Below are 23,105 nucleotides of genomic sequence, written 5' to 3' on the forward strand. Positions count from 1 at the left end.
TGCTAGCATCCCCCAACTCTTTGCTTTCTGTCCATTAGCCACTTCCTTACCAGTCATCGCATTGTCAACTTCTGCATTAGACTGTTGTGCGGAACAGTATTGAAGACCTTTGCAAATACCAAATATATCACTTCTACAGCACTCCCAATATACACATTAGCATTCACTACCTCATAAAATCTGAGCACATTTGTCAAACAAGACCCGTCCTCAGTAAAATCATGTTGATGCTGAGAAGTTAGATTATTCTCTGCTGTGAAGACTTGAATAGCATCTCTTAGGAAACTCTCAAATAGTTTGCACACAACTGATGTTTTGCCCTTCTTACATAATTGGAAAACATGGGCTGTATGCCAGTCTATTAGAACTATCCCCCTTAAAAGAGAGTCACAAAATAAAGGATTATGGGGTTTATCAATAACCGAATTTAATTCCCTTAACACCCGAGGATGTATGCCATCTGGGCCCATTGCCTTATCAGTAGTGTTGGTGTTTGAATTCGGCATACCCGAATACTTGGGAGGAAAAAGCATCAGAGTCACATGAAATACTAACATGGTACAAAACTCTTCTACTACTACATGGAAAGCAAAGTGACTGGCAAGGCACTGAACGCCTCCTGACCCTGTCTGCTTGTTCACTCCTGAACAGCGACAGTAGGGAGTATTCTAGTGTTCCGAATTGGCTAGAATTCAAACACCAACACTAATTACCATTTTGGATTTTATTTAGTCTTGCCTTTACTCCTTTCAGCATTAAGTATTTAACATTTAAATGGGAAGACTGGGACCCTTCTGCATCTGTAATATGCAACAAAGACTCACACTCCTGCGTAACTTTTCTGCCTACCAATTTCAAATCTATAAAAACATGTAACACAGGAGACTTAGTAAGAGAGATATATAACATCTATTGGATGATTTTTGTCTTTGACAATTTCTACTGTGTATGTGCAAAAAGAGTGTCAAAGGAATTTGGGTGCCCAAAATAGTAAAATATCAGTACATTTACAAATAATCTATTATTTCAGTGCAAATGACGATAGTAAAACAGTAAAAAATACTGATATTTTACTACAGCTATATACAACCCAATTGTCACACTGAACCCTCCCACTACGGATGCCTAACCTTAACCACCCACGCCTAACTTTAACCAGCCCGCATGCCTAACCTTAACCCGCCCGCACGCCTAACTGTCCTTAACCACCCACGCCTAACCTTAACCATCCCACACACCTAACCTTAACCACCCACCCCCCATGCCTAACCTTAATCACCTACCCACCATGCCTCACCTTAACCACCCACCCCCACGCCTAACCTTAACCATCCCGCACACCTAACCTTAACCACCCACCCCCCATGCCTAACCTTAACCAGCCCACATGCCTAACCTTAACTACCCACCCCCCACGCCTAACCTTAACCAGCCTGCACTCCTAACCTTAACCACCCTCCATGCCTAAGCTTAATCACCTACCCCCCATGCCTCACCTTAACCCCCCATGCCTAACCTTAACCACCCCCCACGCCCAACTTTAACCACCCTCCTCTGCCAATTTCCACAAATTGAGGAGTCATTTTCAGGATAATGCTAAATCGATAAATGAGATTTCAAGTATATTAAAAAATTGTTGTGTATTTCACAATATACAAATAATGTAAGTGCATACAGTTAAAATGAAGGAAGCCAGATATTGCAAATCCTAGACCATAGAACCCAAATGTTAGACATAAATTAGCAAAGAAAAAAACATAGAAAAATGAAAATTGTGTTAAAAATGTATCTGACTATTTGAAACGAAAATGTATCTGACTAGGTATACATATTGGCTAATTCATTAATTAATATCTAATTATGACTATAGGTTCTATGACAACATATGTTTTGCCATTTCTTTTTTAGTACTAGCTCCATTTCTAATTCTGATTGCATGTTTATTTAAGCCACTATTATTTTGTGTGCCTTTTTCTGTACATACCATATGCCTGAAATGATTCTCTTATGACATCCAACTGCAAATATTTATTTCTACCTGCTAATCCTTACAGTTAATGTGCACATGAACAATTACATTTTGAGAGTCATTTGTCTCCTTTTGCTTTTGTTTTATGCCTGCCCACTTACATGCATACTGGATATAATGATATGTTTTGTAAAAGAGCAAAACGCCCAGCGCTATTGCAATGCTAGAGATTTGATCTGCTTCTCGCTGGTTCTCCTAGAACTTGTGTAAGTGAGATTATTGCAAGAATAAATGATTTAGATGGTACCCTCTAAACTAGGAAATAAGATGCATCAGACTGACCCGCCCTGCAGTAGAGACATCAGGCTGTTGTTCAGCATCCAAATATCTGCAGCATTAAACTGACACTGTTTATGATGTAATTTCATTCATTTTTTAATATCTTGTCTAATTATCCTTTGAGCAAAATATTGAGTTACACACTCATATAAACACAAAAAAGGTAAATAATCTTTAAAGTTCAGATGAATGAATTGAATGTGACTTCCTCCATAGACTGTTTCTTTTTATCACATTGCTTGCAGCAAATGTTTTAATAATATACTCCCTTATCTTCACTATAATCATTAGTAGAATAATACAAGGCAACAAAAAGCAGCACTGTAGGACGGAAAGCTTTCTTATCCCAGGGCACTTATTGCCAGCTGTTATAATTTGTATTTCCATTAAAAAAGATATGATGTTTTTTCACTGCAGTTTCCTCTTTGTCGTCACGCATGGGCAGCTAAAGGTGACATTGTGACATGGGAACAATGTCACATCAGCATGAATTCTGAATTACACTGAATTGTCAAGGCAACAAGATAACACAGGGCAAAGTTATAATGAACTATTTTGACAATCAGTCGAAAACATTCAAACAAGGACAATTACACTGCTGTCTATCACAATGCATGAATAGTTTCCTAATCTGTCATTAAGGAAAGTCAAATCTGATTAATCTCAAACACAAACCTCCATCAATTTTTTCTCATAGAAAAAAAAAAAACATAAAATAAGAAATTGGAATGCTTGCTAAGTAAGTCAGTAAAACATTTTTTTCCCAGTATAGAACAATGTAACACGTTATTATAAAGAGAAAGTATCACCACATAATTAGGCTTCTCTATTTTCATGTATTTGCATGCATTAAGCGATATGATCCTGAATACTTTTAGCTACTATTGTGGGTTCTCAAAATCTCCAAGTATTGGCTATACTGAGGGTCTTTAGGTAGAGAGATAAGTCCCCGGCCAGTAGGAGGGGTTATAACTAGGAGCTGCATGCATTTGTAGTGTCAGTGCCAATAGTTCAGCTAAGTAGAATTGAGGAGGAAAAATAATGTATACTGGTAATTAACATATGTCTGCTGTAGGTATCAGATATTAAAGAGAACCTGAGATTAAAATAACAAAAAAAATAATAATACATACCTAGTGCTTCCTCTAGCCCCCTTCAGCCTGATAGCTCCCATGGTGCTGTCCTTCACCTCCTAGGTCCTCCGTAAGAGCTCCCAGTAACTCCAGGAGCCGGGGCTTACTGCGCATGCGCGACCCAGCCGCACATGCTCGTGGCTGCACCTGTGCAGTATCACGGCGCAGGCGCAGAGCTCTCCTGGCCGTGGCAGTGAGATGGGGGAGCATGCGCGGCCACCTGTGTGGACTGGCCCTGACTAGCTGAAGTTACAGAAAGCCTTTACGGAGGATCCAGGAGGTAGAAGAGGATGGCAGGGAGCAATAAGGCCAAAGGGGGCTGGAGAAAGCGCCAGGTATGTATACATTTTTTTGTATGTTTCATCTCAGGTACACTTTAACCACTTCACCACTGAGGGGTTTTACCCCCTGACCACCAGAGCAATTTTCACCTTTCAGCGCTCCTTCCACTCATTCGTCTATAACTTTATTATTACTTATCGCAATGAAATGAACTATATCTTGTTTTTTCCGCCACCAATTAGGCTTTCTTTAGGTGGGACATTATGCCAAGAATTATTTTATTCTAAATATGTTTTAATGGGAAAATAGGAAACATGTGGGAAAAAAATTAATTATTTTTCAGTTTTCGGCCATTATAGTTTTTAAATAATGCATGCTACTGTAATTAAAACCCATGAAATGTATTTGCCCTTTTGTCCCGGTTATAAAAATGTTTAAATTATGTCCCTATCACAATGTTTGGCGCCAATATTTTATTTGGAAATAAAGGTGCATTTTTTTCAGTTTTGCGTCCATCCCTAATTACAAGCCCATAGTTTATAAAGTAACAGTGTTGTACCCTCCTGACATAAATATTTAAAAAGTTCAGTTCCTAAGGTAACTATTTATGTATTTTTTTTTTATTGTACATTTTTTAATTTTTTTTTTAATTACAAAAAAAAAAAAATTTGGGAGTGTGGGAGGTAATGAGTTAATTTTTTGTGTAAAAGTAATGTATTTGTATGTGAAAAATTTGTAGGGTGTAGTTTTACTATTTGGCCACAAGATGGCCACAGTAACTTTTTGTTTTAATGCGACCTCCAAGCGTCCTTCCGGGAGCTTGGAGAAAGTACTTGGAGGCTGTATCTTTTCACAATGATCGCGCTGCCCATCGGAGAGCAGCGGATCATTGCGGGGCTTAGATCAACGAACGGGAATGGATTTTCCCGTTCATTGATCTCCGGGCGAGCGGGCGGCAGCGTGTTTACTAGCGGCGGGCGGCGTGTTTACGAGCGGGAGCGCGGGCAGCGGCGGGAGTGCGCAAAGTACGGATTTCTCCGTCCCTGGGGGTTAAAGGATGGAAAAAGGGACGGAGAAATCCGTACGGGCGGGGGTAAAGTGGTTAATAGAGTCACTGAGCAAAGAAGATAATATCTCTTCTACAAAAAATAAACAAATAAAAATTAATTAAGGGAACAGAGAATTTGAAATATCAGCTCTTTGGAGAAAACTCAGGAGAAAAGTTAATTGACCAAGGACCTTGGAGAGTAAAGTGTACCAAGTGATGCTGTCAGATGCTGACCCAACATACAGCTGGACTGTAGTCTGCAAGTTCCCCATGTGCATAGACTGACAAAGAGGCATCAGAAAATTAAAGCAGCTTGGTTTTGTGTACATACTGGTGGTCCAAACTATTCCTCCTTAGCGATAAACCGAAATTTCACATTTTTGTAATTATCACATGGAATTTGCAATTACAACATGATATTGTAATTTTCAGAAAGTTCGTAATTAATTTCATAGTAATTTTATGTAATTTTGCATTGAATCATAATTTCATGTGAAGAGTCAAAACAAAACAGTGCCATCTTGTGTTATAAAAGGAAAATGCATGTAAAACACAAAATTCATCAAAGAACACTGTATGTTATCCTAGAAAAGAGTTCATAAGGCTGCATAGAAATATAAAACCTTCAGGCTAGGTTCACAGTGCTCAGTTGCGTTGCAGAAAAATTCTGCATGTCAACTCACTGCCCATACTATTCTATGGACCTGTTCACAGTAACAGATCAAGTTATTCTAACTCGCTGCATGCAGGCTTTGCATTAAAGTCTATGTCCAATCTCCATTGCAGTTCACACACATTTTAGGGCGCGTGATATGCAACTGACCACTGAAAATCCGGCCTCAATCATAAAAAGAAAAGGAGGAAAACAAAAATGAAAGAACAAAAAAAAATGCAAAAAAATAAAATGGGCACCCAATCATGTATGCATACATATAGACATAGGACTCATAGCCACATTGTCCCCAAACAAGGCCTCATAGGGTTTTTTGGTCCTTTTTTTAGTTGCAGAGTTATTTAGTTGAAAAGTTATTTTAAAAAGAAGGTGAAATATGATCTCCTAGAAGAAAACTTAGGAGGAAAAGTGAATTGTATTGGGCCCACTGAGGGTAAGCCCACACTGGATCTGCCACAATGGGCATGTTGCACATCACAATGGATTTCAAAATTAGCATCTTCCAGTAACATGCTATGCAACACCCAGTGCCTCATCATCATCCATTTGTAATTTGGGCGTGACATTTGCATCGTCTGGTAATGTACAGCTCAGCTCATGTTATAACAACAGAACCTGCCACAAAATGTAATATTCGCTGCGTAATATGTTGGCGTTTTATAAATACAATAAATAAATAAATAGTAAACATGAAGCCAACGATTCAATGTAAATGGGCCCACCATAAAGCACATAGTGTTGATGCACCCTGAGAGCCCACTATAGTGTGGTAGATCAGAGTCAATATGGATGTATCAATTAATGAATGGAGGTTAGTCAAAAACATAGGTTGCTGACAAGTAACCTCCATCTGTGTGTGGGGGAAATACATACTTCCCCTGGTGTGATCGCTCTTCAGTTATAAAGATAATATGTTACAAACAAGATCAGGAACTATAAAATATCAACCTCCCAACCAAGGTGTCTGCTCCAACTGAAGGACTAAGAGACACCCAAAATCAGTAAAATAATTAAAACAGTTTAAATTGGATTGTATGAATGGGTCTTACCTCCAATGAAGTAATCAGGTGTATACCAATAAGAAGTGATGTCTTGTCTAGGAGAACTCATGGAGAAGCATGTGATCAGTTTAGTCAGGTAATAGATATGTAAGTCTCTGATTTGCTAGTCATGATCATTCATCATCATCATCATCAAGATGTGATCACAGCAAATCAGAGCTTTACAAATCTTTCAGCTCATCAAACAAATCACGGTTCTGCACGCGTACATCAAAAAAGGGCGTCGGGAAAAAGGGCGCGTGGTGTAAACGATAAGCAGTATTATCGTTTATAAAAATATTGTGTAGAATTTCGTTTACAAATAGTGTTTTAAGAATTTATAAATCATTAAATAATGTGTATGAAATCGGCAATTCTTAAAACGGTAATCTTCCTTCAGTTTCTAAACTGAAACTTATAATTACGTTTGTTAAAAACCCTCCCTGTACCTATCCCTAACCCATAGACCCCTTGGTGGTGCCTAAACCTAAGACCCCCCTGGTGGTGCCTAAACCTAAGACCCCCCTGGTGGTGCCTAAACCTAATACCCCCTGGTGGTGCCTAAACCTAAGACCCCCCTGGTGGTGCCTAAACCTAAGACCCCCCTGGTAGTGCCTAAAACTAACCACCCCAAAGCCCTCCCTGTACCTATCCCTAACCCCTAGACCACCTGGGGGTGCCTAAACCTAAGACCTCCCTGGTGGTGCCTAAACCTAAGACCCCCATGGTGGTGCCTAAACCTAAGACCCACCTGGTGGTGCCTAAACCTAAGACCCACCTGGTGGTGCCTAAACCTAAGACCCCCCTGGTGGTGCCTAAACCTAAGACCCCCCTGGTGGTGCCTAAACCTAAGACCCCCTGGTGGTGCCTAAACCTAAGACCCCCCTGGTGGTGCCTAAACCTAAGACCCCCTATGGATAATAATGTTTTACAAACAATAATAAATAAAAAATTTAAATAAAAAAATGTAAATATTTTTTTTGGGTGGATAATAATGTTTTATAAATGTTTTACAAATAGTGATTTAGTATCTTTATAAACGTTATTCGTCACTGGCTCATTTTGTAAAGTTAAATCATCACAAGCACAGTTATAAAACCTTAAAAATCTCCGGGCGCCGTTTGTAAAACGTTAATAATCTCCGGCACCTTTTTTTTCCTGTTCGGCGCCCATTAAACGATATTTATAATGGGAGTGAATGGGGCGCCCTTTTTGTCCACTTGTCTCATGCGCCCAAATCTCCTGCTTCCGTTCTGCACGACTTTCCCTTGACATGACCATCACTACCTACCGGTATAAGCATGTTTATTAGCACACTGGACATGTGTTTAGTGAGTCTAGCTAAGAGGCACTCCAGCATTCCCACTGCAGGCAAGAAGGCACAGTGAGGAATTGAGCTAGACACCTAGTTCTTCCCTTACAATTATAGTGTTTATAAAATTGGCAATCAGCTGAAACGTTTGCCATTTTTCAGCCTGATTGTCACTTTTATGTGTTCACCAATTTCATCAGAAAACTACAATTAAAGTCCACAATTACCGTATTTATAAAGCAGCAATCAGCGTGATGGCCACTTTATAGACTACCAGAGAGCATTCTCCACTGTCATTGTTGCAAACACCATAGGCAGCAATGAAGTGCTGTTCTCATTTTCATACACTTTATTCAACACTACACAGTATAGTTACAGATTGCTGCTATATAAAGTAGCAGTAGTCTCCATAAAAAAAGCAATGGGTAACTTACTGCTGCTTTTTTTCAGTGAGAAATGACAGTTGCGGCAGAAGATCCATTATACTATTCTACTGAATGGAGAATTACAATTCTGATGTTCAAACACTGAATGCCAGTGGGCATAATATTATTGCTCTGTTATAAATGTAAAAGTTGTAAGTTACCAATAATATTTTTACAGTTTTCTTTTCCTTTAATTTTTTTTTTCCCTTGGGAAAAAAAAGGGGGAAAAAAAAGGGAAACATCGCTGTTGCAAATTACAGATGCGGAAGGGTCTCAATCTTCCAATTGTAATATTAAATACTTAACGCAGGAAGAAGTGAAGGCAAGACTAGATAAATTAAAAATAGACAAGGCACCTGGCCCGGATGACATGCATCCTTGGGTCCTAAGGGAATTAAGTTCAGTTATCGATAAACCCCTTTATCTTATCTTTTATGACTCTCAACTGGCAGAGTTCCAATAGATTGGTGTACAGCCCACGTTTTCCCATTATTTAAGAAGGACAAAAAATCAGATCCGGTAAATTATAGACCTGTAAGCTTAACGTCAGTTGTGTGCAAGCTTTTTTAGGCTCCCTGCACACTGCAAATCCGTTTTCCGATTCCGATTCCGTTTCCGATTCTGATTTTCAATTCCGATTTTCCCTGAATACATTCAACAGAAAAACGGATCAAAAAACGCAGCATGCAGTAAAGATTAAAAATCGGAATCAGAATCGGATGTAAAAACCGATTAAAAAGTGGAATCGAAATCGCATGCAGTGTGCAGGGAGCCTTAGGGGTTACTAAGAGACACTATACAAGACTTCATAGCAGAAAATAATCTTATTTTTCAGCATCAGCATGGGTTTACTAAGGACAAGTTCTGTTTGACTAACATGCTTAGCTTTTATGAGGTAGTAAATGCTAATGTGGATATTGGGAATGCTTTAGATGTTGCATGTTATATGCTATAGATGTTATATACAGTACTTGGACTTTGCAAAGTTCAGGATGCAAGGACTGGAGAAGAGCATGGATAGGGAACTGACTAATGTACAGAAAACAAAGAGTTGTGGTCAATGGATCTTACTTAAAATGGGTGACTGTTAGCAGTGGAGTCCCACAGGGGTCTTTACTGGGTCCAGTGCTCTTTAATTTATTTGCTATTTTTGCTGATGATACAAAATTGTGCAAAGTCATAAAGTCTCAGGAGGATAGTGACATATTACAACAGGATCTGGATAAGCACATAAATGGCAGATGAAATTCACTGTTGAAAATGTAAAGTCATGCATTTTGGCTGTACCTATGGTCTAGTACCATACAAAATAAACGGGATACAGATGGAGACATCAAACTTGGAGAAGGACTTAGTACTACTCATCGACAACAAGTTAAATAATCGTATTCAATGCCAAGCCACTGCAGCTAAAGCAAATACAATTTGGGGATGCATTAATAGGTAAAACTTGAGATGCTAGCATAATATTGCCCCTGTCTAACTCTCTAACTCTTTTTAACTCTCTTTAAGGCCACATCTGGAATATGGAATTCAATTCTGGGCACCACATTACAGGAAAGATATTGTAGTTTTAGAGCAGGTGCAAAGACGAGTAACAAAATTGATACGAGGGATGGAAGGTCTCACTGACCAAGAAAAGTTAGATAAACTGGGTTTATGTAGTCTGGAGAAATGGTGCCTTACAGTAGAGTAGATCTAATTAACATGTATAAATACATCAGAGAGTAATATAAATGCTTGGCGAATTAGCTTTTTGTCCCTACGCCTTCACAAAGGACATGATCTGCGCATGGAGGAAAAACGTTTTAGTCATTTATTTAGGAAAGTGTTCTTTACAGTAAGAGTGATTAAAATGTGGAATGCATTGCCTTAGAAAGTAGTTATGGCAAATTATATATCGGCATTTAAACAGGGTTTATATGCTTTCCTTGCATTGAAAGACATCCATGGCTATATTACTAGGTAATGCCCAGTGATGTTGATCCAGGGATTTTATCTGATTGCCATCTGGAGTCGGGAAGGAATTTTTTCCCTTTTGGGGCTAATTGGTCCATGTCTTGTAAGGGTTTTTCGCCTTCCTCTGGAGCAACAGGGATATGTGAGGGTGCAGGCTGGTGGTGTTCTTTATTTACTGGTTGAACTCTATGGACGTATGTCTTTTTCAACCCAAGTGGCTATGTAACTATGTAAATAAATAGAGTCCATTTTTTACATTCTATAAACCCTGATCTGTACACCACTTGATGCGTTTTGGGGTCATGTAAATAATAATGCATAGCTTACTCTGAGTGAAGGAACCAATTGGTATTTGGCAAATGTTCAGGCACTACATGAGTTTCAGAGCTTAGTGGACTAGTAATAATTAAAAAGAACCACATTACCCATTTGTTGACAAACCAAAGATCTGGGGGGGAAAAAAATAGTCCAACCTGATGGGAAATCCTGGGGAAGTGAAAGTATCCATTCAACACAAGTTGGCAGCAGTGCATGGCTTCTGATCCTGTGGCTTAAATTGTATGCTGAGCCTGTGCCCACTTAAGCACTAGGTGAATAGCAGCATGGATTCCAAAATATGCATTGTAACACTTTTGAAGCGGAATCTGACTGCTACAGCAATTGTGCATGCTTCAGCTAGGCTAGATAGGTAAATAGTGCATGTGTATTCATGTTTCCCTATGCATCACGGCTATCATATTAGCTATATGGCAAACTGCTTGTATATTTACCAAGTAAATTTGTGGAGGCCAGATAATGCAGTTGCCAGCAATGTCACTTTTGAAAAAATGTGCATGCCGGTAGGCCATTCTATTTAAATGTGAGATTTAGAAAAAAAATAGGATTTTTTTTATTTCACTTGAATAAATTGAAAAAAGTCCCAAAAACAGTTTTCCCATCAGCAGTTTCAAAAAACCCAGGGATTGTGGACCACACTGAGCAATACCAACCCACAACTTTAGGGGGCAGTTGCAAAAAGGGGTGGGGGGGGACAAAGTCTCCACATCTTTGCAAATTTCCTTTGACCATTGTTAAGACAAAAAGTCATTCAGCTTAACCCGTCAGGTGGTCCTAGAAGGCTTATGATGGAAACTATGAGCTAACTGTAAAAATAAAGGGACCCACCCAATGCTCCTCCTCCTCTCTCCACAGTACATAGTTAAAGGGATCTATTTTTACCCCTGCCCTATATATTTATAATAAGAGTTTGTTTGAAATGTAAAAAAAAACAATAGAATACTTTATTGAAAATAATACATTTTTCTTGTTATTTATCTGTTCTGAAGGCCAACAATGATTTGCTACCAATTCCAGCTTGCATGCATATTTCCTACACTTTGTATGCAGCTTGGAAGTCCAATTCCAATCTACAAACAATCTGCATTAAATGTGCATGCAACCCAGAATTATTGGCATCCCACTGACCATATCCGATGTTTATTATTACTTACATTTTCAGCTGTATCTTTCTTTCATCTCTGCATAATCCTTTCTTCTGTTATATATATTTCAAGTTTCTTCTGTATTCTTTTGGGATGTGATGTCTTCTTTATCCATCTTCTTCTTTCATCATCATATGGCAAGGCACAGAAGTTCCATCTTGATCCTGCTGGATCTTTTAGCGGCTTTTGATGCAGCTGATCATGAACTCTTGCTTAGAGGTTACAGGGACACTTTAATATCTATTGATTAGTTCTTCAGGTTCAGATCCTTCTTGACTGGCATGACACAAAGGCTAATCTTGGCATCTTTCCTGTCCAACACCATACCACTAAAATATGGTGTACCACAGGGCTTAATCCTGTCCTTGTTGGTACGTGCAATTTACATGCCTACCACTTGGAAAAGTCAACCAGAAATATTACCCGATGTAGCACTTTAATGCTGATGACACTCAGCTTTATTTATTGTTAAAGCCTGGCATGGCAGACTATACTACAACTATAAATACATGCTTAGCTAAGATACAGGAGTGGAAGAATGAAACTGGCTAAAACAAAATGCTTCTAGCTATCAGTGCTCCAATCATGCAAATCATATAGCTCCAATCCAAATCCGTACCATTGATGGTGGGGAGCTAAGATCTAAATAGCGCTGATCACAGCATGGCTGTACTAAATGATGGAGAAGAAGACTTGCGAAACCAAATATTTGCTGTTGTACAATCTCCTTACTTTCACCTAAGGAACATTGCAACAATTAACCTCCTTGGCGGTAATCCCGAGCTGAGCTCGGGGTATGCCGCCGGAGGTCGCCGCTCAGGCCCTGCTGGGCCGATTTCAATTCTGTAAAAAGCAGCACACGCAGCCGGCACTTTGCCAGCCGCGTGTGCTGCCCGATCGCCGCCGCACCGCGGCGATCCGCCGCGTGCAGCGGCGAAAGAGGGTCCCCCCAGCCGCCCGAGCCCAGCGCAGCCGGAACAAACAGTTCCGGCCGGCGCTAGGGGCTGGATCGGGCGGCTCTGACGTCAGGACGTCGACTGACGTCCATGACGTCACTCCGCTCGTCGCCATGGCGACGAGGAAAGCGAAACAAGATAGGCCGCTCATTGCGGCCTATCTTGTTACTTTAGATTGCCGGAGGCGATCGAAAGTACGCTTCCGGAGCGCCCTCTAGTGGGCTTTCATGCAGCCAACTTTCAGTTGGCTGCATGAAATATTTTTTTTTTAATTTAAAAAAAACCCTCCCGCAGCCTCCCTGGCAAAATAAATAAACCGCCAGGGAGGTTAAGCACCTCATCTCTCCCAGAAGGTCTGTCAAGCCTAGTTCACACTTTCGTCAAATAATGGCCAGAGTGTTGCAATGTCCTCTACACAGGCTTTCCAAATAAATATCTGCACCTCTTGCAGTTAGTACAGAATACAGCTACCAGGTTATTAGTGAACCAACTCTTCCATTGCCACGTTGTTGGATTGGGTATGGGAAACTAATGTTCATCTGTACTCATTCCCCTGTGAGGGGGCAGATATCTAATCACCCACTGATTATTAAAATGGCTTCCATAATACACCACAAGACTCCTTCATTTTACTATCAATCCACTTTTTTGAGCAACACAGAGGTGGAACCTCAACACTGGAACAAAGGTAGTCCCATTAGTGCACATAGTAAATAGGGTGACAGCTTCTTCTACTAGGCTGTTCCAGCACTTCCATCTCACCTTCCTTTTGGGGAAGGAAGCATGTGTGAAGCTTACATGGTTAATTCAGCGCAGGAGACTTTGGCGCAGCCGACACCACCATAGGCTGTAATAGGAATTATGGCTATAGCAGTGCACAGGGAGTAACTTCGGTGCCGTCAGAAGACGGAGCTGAAGTTACTTTTAAAACACAATACTTCGGCTTCCAGCAATTGCTGGAAGAGAAATTACTTCATTCCCCAACATCCATGGCGGCCTGGAGGGGGAATAGTATTTAACACGGCCAGAAACATGTGCAACAGCAGGATCAGCCATATACCGGTTGTATCCTGCTCCCAAGTCTCCTGCGCTAATACCTCTCGTACACTGTGTGAAGAGGTGGTGGTCTGTGCATATTTCATTGGGTGCACAGAACAACGAAGGACACTTCCTCTTGGTTGCAGAGCCATTTTTGTGGAAGTGGTAGTGGTGAAAAAGGGACAGAGCCCAAAGAAAAAAATATATTTTGCATCAAGAATGCATTGTAGACCATGCATGCTCAATTGCATTTCAAAGCTTAAGTCCTCATTAAAACCAATTTTAGAGCACCCAGTCTTTCAAGCCATCCTAATTTCTATTCAGCATTTATTTATTTTTATAACATCAGTCCTTTCATGCGTGGCTGCTCTCTCCAGTAAACACCCTCTTAGGCTACCAACTGAACTTTTTGACACGTTTACTAGGAGAGTCATTTCTACCCAATAGCTTCTATAACTTGCTCTTTGTTTCCATATACTGGAAAATGATTACTTCATCAGCAAGGAGGGAATTGAGAAGATTTTTCTTCTTACCTTGGTTTTGAAGAAATAGACAATTTAAGCCAATGTTGAGGTGTTGATTAGTCCTTTTGATTTGTCATATTATGTTACGCATTTTCCTTTTCCTCCGATCAAGTTTTGTTTCGTATTGCTTGTCCAATCATTTTTATCTTGATGTCGGTGGTGGGAGGAGAGGAGTGGTATATATTGGATGAGCAACGTGACCGAAGAACTGAAATATGGAATAGTATGATATGAATGTCTTTCTCTAATTTGTTGGCTGGATAATGTAATGGTTAAGGGCTCTACCTCTGACACAGGAAACACATCTCCCTGTTCAGTAAGCCAGCACCTATTCAGTGAGGAGACCTTGGGCAAGACTCTCTCTCTAACACTGCTACTGCCTGTAGAGCGCATTCTAGTGGCTGCAGCTCTGGTGCTTTATGTCTGCCAGGAGAAAAGCATGATATAAGTGTTCTGCATCTTGTCTTGTCTGTTTCTTTATAGTTTATTGGTGAAGCATAACATTCCTGACTAGACTAGACTACAGTACAATACACAACAGTATAGAACACCATAAATACAGTGTGTCCCATTACAGCTTCTCCATTCCCTATGTTCTCTACATGTTAGTTAAAACCCAATGAATACACTTTGAATGAAAATACATTGTAGACTCTTTTATCACTCACTCATTAATTAAGCAAACAAAACACCATGTTTTCTTTTTTTAATCCAATTTAGCCATGCAGTTAGTAAACAATTTATTATATGTCATTTTCTTGGGATAGCCATACATTTCCTCCTTAATTAAAAATAATGTAACCTAAATGCTATGTGTTTAAGTATTCATGCAGTCATGCAGAGCTCATTGAATTGCGTTTGTCTCTAGCCGGGGTAAAGGCAGGCTTGGTTCGTTAAAATACCTGGAAGAGCTCTGAAACACATTGCAGACACGTAGAGCCTATAACTGCTCAGCTACATGTTTTAATTGGCAGAACCATCTGTTGTATTTCTGCAAAGAATGAACTATGCTAACTGGAGGTCATTTGATCATGAGTTTTTAATTATCCTAATCTTTGTCCAAGGGTAAAACCGTCACCAGAGCTTCTACAGGAGAAAGATGTTAGCGCAGGGAAGGAGATCCTGTGTGGCACTCAGCAACTAAATCACATTTTTAAAACCTTAAATTTCTAGTCAGTATAACGGCTTATTTTTTTCCTCTGAAATGTTATTACATGAGCTGTGAGCAAGCAGAGATAAGAGGATAGTACTGTGTACTAAATTGGAATGATCATCTTCTTAATGCATTGTTAACAAGGCAGTTCATCTTTATAAACTGGTAATCTAATTCCACTTCTAAATTGCAGATGTATTTAATGTATAATTCAGATCAGGTACTTGTTCATATGGATGCATTGCCTTCTAGTAATGTGTTTTAGTGGGGCAGAATCATGGTTCAATTTTCACTTCAGTTATAAAAATTAGAGTGTCTGTAGGGCTTAGTACTAATATTTCTTGTAGTTGGTGCAACATCCTCTCAATTTCTATTATAGCAGTAGCTTTCACTGGGGCAAAATGTGACTGGAGATCACTTTCAGTATGGCACAGATAGCCTTAAAACATCTAGCAGAATAGGCAAGGGTTAAAACATTTGTGAGGATGTGATTGCTGCATGCAGAAATGGCTTAAAGGACACCCGAGGTGACATGTGACATGATGATATAGACATGTGTATGTACTGTACCAAGCACACAAATAACTATGCTGTGATCCTTTTTTACTTTCTCTGCCTGAAAGAGTTAAAAATCAGGTATGCAAGTGACAGCTTCAGTCTGGGTCAGGTTATAGCATAACCCTCACTGATAAGGAATGAAAGCCATAAAACACTTTCCTGGCAGAAAGAGGCTTCTGAGAGCAGAAAAGTGATAAAAAGGGGCAATACTTCATAGATTTTAGCTCTGGCATACTTCAATGAAATTGTCATTGAGGAGAGGGCATGATACAGTAAAAACTTAAAAATTAGATTTAAATATAAAATAAAACTGTGGGATAGCTAAAAAAAGGTCATTTTTAGGAGAAGGAGGATAGATACAATTGTTTATCTCATTTTTTTCACCTCAGATGTCCTTTAAAATGTAATGGGGCCCTAGGCAAGATAGTAAATTTTGGTCCCCCTTGTGGTCCTTTTGGTAAGCTGAAGTGGAAAGAGGTCAAATAAGGTGAGGCCCCTTGACACCCACTAGGCCCCAAGCACCTGCCTAGGTTGGCTAGTGGATGATCCTGCTCTGCCTGCATGTGTCTTCTTTGGATGCTTCTCACAATTTATGGCCCAAAATTTAGACATTAGTTTTGTAAATGACACTGTACGACAGATTTATCAAAACAACTTCAAGGGAATTGGAAGCAAAACTAGTGCAGAAGTAGAGCAGACATTTAAACCATTAATATATGAATACCTTACAGACTGGGGCTTTTACCGTTAGCATATTCTAGCCCTACTGCTAGAAGTTCTAAGTCAGGAATAAAAGCCTCCAATTTCTTCTTAATCTCCTCACTTAATAATGAATTTGTGATTCGCCTGAAAGTTGTGTGGAAGTGTCAGAGGTTATGATCCTTCAAGATTATATTAAGTACTTGTGTTGAAAAGTGCAATAATAACCTTTGGATAAGAAACACAGCAGATTAACTATTCTCTCTAAAAAAACATACAAAGTAGAACCAGGTTCCTATATAGTGATTTTCCTCCAACTGGTTTATTGCCTGGATCCCATCCACAACTTTGTCACCCACCTTTACCCATTGCTGATCCTCCCAAAGAACATTAGTAGAAAGAAGAGAAAATTATACTGATTAGCGAACATAGAATTTTCTGTTCGCGAACGACGAATGCGAACTTCCGAAAAATTTTCACAAACAGGTGAATCTGGCAAACCGCCATAGACTTCAATGGGCAGGCAAATTTTTGACCTACAAAGACTGTTTCTGGCCACAAAAGTGATGAAAAGTTGTTTCAAGGGGTCTAACACCTGGACAGGGGCATGCCAGAGGGGGATCCATGCCAGAAGTCTCACCAAAAATTACGGAGTTGATGCAAAGTCGGGTTTTAATCTCTAAAGTGCAGGAATCACATTATGCACAGCTCTTGGGGCCTGATTCACAAAGCGGTGCTAACAGTTAGCACCGTGGTGAAAAGCCCTTTATCACGCCTAAACTCTGTTTAGGCATGATAAGTTTAGGTGTGATAAGTTTAGGCATGATAAGTTTAGGTGTGATAAGTTTTTAGGCGTGATAAGTTTTAGCACCGCAGTGCACAGCTGATCAAAAGTTTTGCGCCAGCAAAGTCTGGTGCACTTTGCATAGAGTTTAATGGCGCTGCTTTGCGTGCGGGACTTTGCGCGCGATCTAAACTTATCTAAACTTATCATGCCTAAACTTATCATGCCTAAACTTATCATGCCTAAACTGAGTTTAGGCATGATAAAAATGGTTATCACGCCTAAAGTCTTTAACTGGGTTATCACCGCTTTGTGAATCGAGCCCTTGGTGTCAGTGGGCTGTGGAGTGTCACAGAGAAATGCAATAGTACTATCAGAATACAGTGAAATAATAATACACTGGAGTGGTTCTGTGCCTGTAACTTAATGAGGCAACGGCAGTAGTGTGCACACAGCTCTAGGTGTCAGTGGGCTGTGGAGTGTCACACACACACAAAAAACCACAGGAGACCGATGTGCTAGCCCTCAATAGGGCTGTTTGAAATGCTTTCACAGCAAGTGAGGAACAAGAACACAGGCTGAGCTAATGCTTTCCCTACCTATCTGCAGCAAGTCTGTTCCTGCTCTCACTAACAGTCAGCAGCCAGCAGAGAATTGATCTAATACGGCCACCGCAACTGCTTTTTGATAGGGGGTGGGGGGTCCAGGAAGGGGTTCTAGCTGATTGGCTGCCATGTATCTGTTGACTGTGAGGTAAGGGGGCAAAGTTTAGCTCAATGATGATGTATGGGGGCAAATTGAACACGCCAAATGTTCACTATTCGCTGCAATTGCGAACATCTGATGTTCGCAGAATACTGCTCGCAGGCGAACTGTTCGGGGCATCTCTAATACTGGTACTTCCCAGTGGATCATTAAACATTATCTTGGATGGTTTGAGGTTGTGCAGCTTTATTATACGATCAGATTTCTAGCCAGCATCTACAAGTTCAGGTGCCTAGCACAGGGAAAGCCGTCTATCGGCTTTCCCCTGTGCCCAAATTATACGCGGCTGGTACATATGGATGAGAAAGGACCTACCTAGTCCTAGGCACAAACGTTTTCCTCCTGACTTTGAAGCCCACAAGATTAGCTAGAAATTGTTGCTGTTTGTTTGAAAGTAGTTTATTAGGGCTAGTTTACACTGGGTACTTTTGGGGAGCATTTCAGGGCTTTGCTGATCACCCGCGATCAGCAAAGCACTGTGACATATGTATCCCTTTGGAATCATTCTCACTGCAGCGCTTGGAGTTTGCATACAGCATTTTGGCGGTGACCGCAATTTGATTCTGGTTCTCTTGAAAGAGAATAGCAATCACCAAAAAAGCCAAATTTTCATGATGCAAAATCGCAATCATTGGGCGAATATGATTTGTGTATTGCAATCCAAGTGTGAACCAGGGCAGGCCTTACTGATTTCCAACAAAAGATTTTAGAATATTCCAAATATGATTTATAATTGTTATTATTTTCACCCAAAAGCCCTTATTTTATGACATTCTCAGAACGTATGAATACTGTATATGAACCAACCATTCCATTACATTTATGACAGATGTTTGTACTCTGTGGATCAGTTTTGCAGAGCCTCTCTGGGGTGCAGTAAATTCTGTGGATAAATTAAAGTTGAATTAATTTATCCCTAGTAGAAATTACTACATTAGCCCCTATCCAAGTTCATTTTCTCAAGAGTTTGCTGAAAGGAGATTATTTTTCATTTCACCTAAAAAATAACTCTTCATCACTTAATGGTTGGCAAAAATAATTACAAGTACCGGTAGGTAAAAACATCTATATCAAACTTATAGCATTTTCTTGCTTTTTGGGGGTTTACAGTGTATTTACATCCCCTGTGAGCTAAGTTCAATCATCAATATGCTTAACGATCCGATTAAATCCGACATGTCCGATCGGGATTCGATTTAATTTGATTTGCCATTATTTTGCAATGGCAAATCGAATTGAATTGAATCAAATCCAGATCGGACATGTCGAACTTAATCGGATCATAAATAGAATCGTAATCGAATCGCACAAAGAATCGTATCGTGTAGATTGGGCTTAAAGCCTGGTACGCACTTCCAATTTTGATTGGCCAATCACAGGTCAACTTTGCCATCTCCATGTAGTATGAGGGCCCCCAGATTTTGAATACTATGAACGGATTGTGTAAGTAAGCTCTCCTACCACTCAAGGATGATAAAATTGGCCAAATTCAAAATGAAATGTGTGTACGGACTCTCCGCACGATGATGGCATACTACAGAAAGATCCTGACAGGAATATGCCAGATTAAAAATATTGTTAATAAATGTTAGGTCATGCATCTTTGACATACCAACAGCAGAGTACCATATACACTAAATGGGATGCAGCCAGGGAAATCAGACTTGAGGAAGGACTTTAGGATACTGATTGATAATAAGTTAAGCAACTTGATTCAAAGTCAAGCAGCAGCAGCTAAAGCAGATACACTTCTGTGGTGCATGGAATGGGAAATAAAAGCATGTGATACAGGTATAATGCTTCTTCTGTATGAATCACTTGTGAGACTACATTTTAAGTATGGGTTACAGTTTTAAGCTATAGGAAGAAAGCTGAAGCTTTAGAACAGGTACAGAAACAAGCAGATACATTAATCAAAGGGATGTAAGGTGTCTCTTACCAAGAAAGGCTGGACAAGCTGGACTTACTTAGCTTGAAAAGAGAGAACATAGAGCGCACTTAATTAACATTTTTAAATACATCCAAGGCTAATATAAAAGTTTGGTAAAAGCACTTTTTTCCCCAAAGTCTGAACAGAGGACAAGAGGACATGAACTGCACATAGAAGAAATGAGCTTTTACCATAGGCAGGGGCGTCGCTAGCCCTATTTTGGGGGGGCCCGTGCCCCCAATATGTCCTGGGGTGCCTCGGATCTCCCGGCCGCCGCTGCCCCGCTCTGCCCTGCTGTCCTCGCTGCGCTGCCATTCAGACCTCGATCAGCGCCGGGCGACCAGATAGAGCGGGCGCTAGGACCTAGCGGACACCGCTGATATGCGGAGGTGACATTAGAGATGCGAAGTTCGGATCTTTTCAATGATCCGGATGATTTGAATCGGATCATTGAAAAGATCCGGATCTTTGATCCGAATCTTGGATCATTTTACAAGGGAAGCATTCGGGGATGAAATTGCTAACAGGACAGGAGAAGGGGAGGGGGGTGGACACACAGAGAAGGGGAGAAGATGGACAGAGGGCAGGGAGTGGACACAGAAGGGAGGAGGGACGAGCAGAGAGCAGAAATGTTTGTTTGCACGTAATACCCACATGCTGCAAATTGCAATCATATGCTTTACATATATTTCACCTTTATGTTCATCTGTATACTCCCAACTCCCATTCCCCAAAGCATTCCCAGAAGTAAAGTGCAGCTGTTTAGAGCAGTGCAGGAGGATGATATTGCCCTGTAATTACAGTGCCTGCCCTGTCCTAGCCCAGCATGCTGCCTGTAACGTTACTGAGCTGTGCCAAAAGTTTCTAATGTGTTCACTGTGCACAACTACGGAACAGACAGCCTATAATGAGCAGCACATTTCAGCCAGTATGTGTGCTCTACACATATCTGGTAGTGGCACCGATGTCCCCTCTCTCTCATCTACCTTTCCCTGGCTCCCCTCCAACAGAGCGATCCATCTCTGCTCTGCTTCCAGGACCCCGCTGCCCGCTGAGAGGGGGCGTGTCGCTCCTGGCCCTGCCCCCTTTGCGATCCGAATCACTCATTTTGATGATTCGGATGATTCGACTCACAAAATAGATTCGGATCAAAGATCCGAATCGTTCATGATCCGGACAACACTAAGTGACATCACTTCTGCATATTTGTGCCCGGCGCCCGCTGTATCTGGTCGGGTCGCCCGCTGATCCTAAGGTCTGAAGCGGCAAGGTAGGTGGGGTGGGGAGCGCGCCTGCCACTCACTACCTAACGCGGGTCCCTGTCACTCACTCACTACCTAACGGGGGTCCCTGCTGTCACTCACTAATGGGGGTCCCTGCTGTCACTCACTACCTAACGGGGGTCCCTGCTGTCACTCACTACCTAACGAGGGTCCCTGCTGTCACTCACTACCTAACAGGGGTCCCTGCTGTCACTCACTATCTAAACGGGGGTCCCTGCTGTCACTCACTATTTAACTGGGGGTCCCTGCTGTCACTCACTATTTAACTGGGGGTCCCTGCTGTCACTCACTACCTAACGAGGGTCCCTGCTGTCACTCACTACCTAACGGGGGTCCCTGCTGTCACTCACTATCTAAACGGGGGTCCCTGCTGTCACTCACTATTTAACTGGGGGTCCCTGCTGTCACTCACTATTTAACTGGGGGTCCCTGCTGTCACTATTTAACTGGGGGTCCCTGCTGTCACTCACTATTTAACTGGGGGTCCCTGCTGTCACTCACTATTTAACTGGGGGTCCCTGCTGTCACTCACTATTTAACTGGGGTCCCTGCTGTCACTCACTATTTAACTGGGGGTCCCTGCTGTCACTCACTATCTAACTGGGGTCCCTGCTGGCACTCACTACCTAATGGGGGTCCCTGCTGTCACTCACTATCTAAACAGGGGTCCCTGCTGTCACTCACTACCTAACGGGGGTCCCTGCTGTCACTCACTACCTAACGGGGGTCCCTGCTGTCACTCACTACCTAAAGGGGGTCCCTGCTGTCACTCACTATTTAACTGGGGGTCCCTGCTGTCACTCACTATTTAACTGGGGATCCCTGCTGTCACTCACTACCTAACGGGGGTCCCTGCTGTCACTCACTACCTAACGGGGGTCCCTGCTGTCACTCACTACCTAATGGGGGTCCCTGCTGTCACTCACTATCTAAAAAGGGGTCCCTGCTGTCACTCACTATTTAACTGGGGGTCCCTGCTGTCACTCACTATTTAACTGGGGGTCCCTGCTGTCACTCACTATTTAACTGGTGGTCCCTGCTGTCACTCACTATTTAACTGGGGGTCCCTGCTGTCACTCACTATTTAACTGGGGGTCCCTGCTGTCACTCACTATTTAACTGGGGGTCCCTGCTGTCACTCACTATTTAACTGGCGTCCCTGCTGTCACTCACTATTTAACTGGGGGTCCCTGCTGTCACTCACTATCTAACTGGGGTCCCTGCTGTCACTCACTACCTAATGGGGGTCCCTGCTGTCACTCACTATCTAAACAGGGGTCCCTGCTGTCACTCGATACCTAACGGGGGTCCCTGCTGTCACTCACTACCTAACGGGGGTCCCTGCTGTCACTCACTATCTAAACGGGGGTCCCTGCTGTCACTCACTATTTAACTGGGGGTCCCTGCTGTCACTCACTATTTAACTGGGGTCCCTGCTGTCACTCACTACCTAATGGGGGTCCCTGCTGTCACTCACTATCTAACGGGGGTCCCAGCTGTCACTCACTATCTAAATGAGGGTCCCTGCTGTCACTCACTATTTAACTGGGGTCCCTGCTGTCACTCACTACCTAACGGGGGTCCCTGCTGTCACTCACTACCTAACGGGGGCCCCTGCTGCCACTCACTACCTAACGGGGGTCCCTGCTGTCACTCACTACCTAACGGGGGTCCCTGCTGTCACTCACTATTTAACTCGGGGTCCCTGCTGTCACTCACTATTTAACTGGGGGTCCCTGCTGTCACTCACTATC

Source organism: Hyperolius riggenbachi, chromosome 4, assembly GCF_040937935.1.
Source record: "Hyperolius riggenbachi isolate aHypRig1 chromosome 4, aHypRig1.pri, whole genome shotgun sequence".
NCBI classification, from domain to species: Eukaryota; Metazoa; Chordata; class Amphibia; order Anura; family Hyperoliidae; genus Hyperolius; species Hyperolius riggenbachi.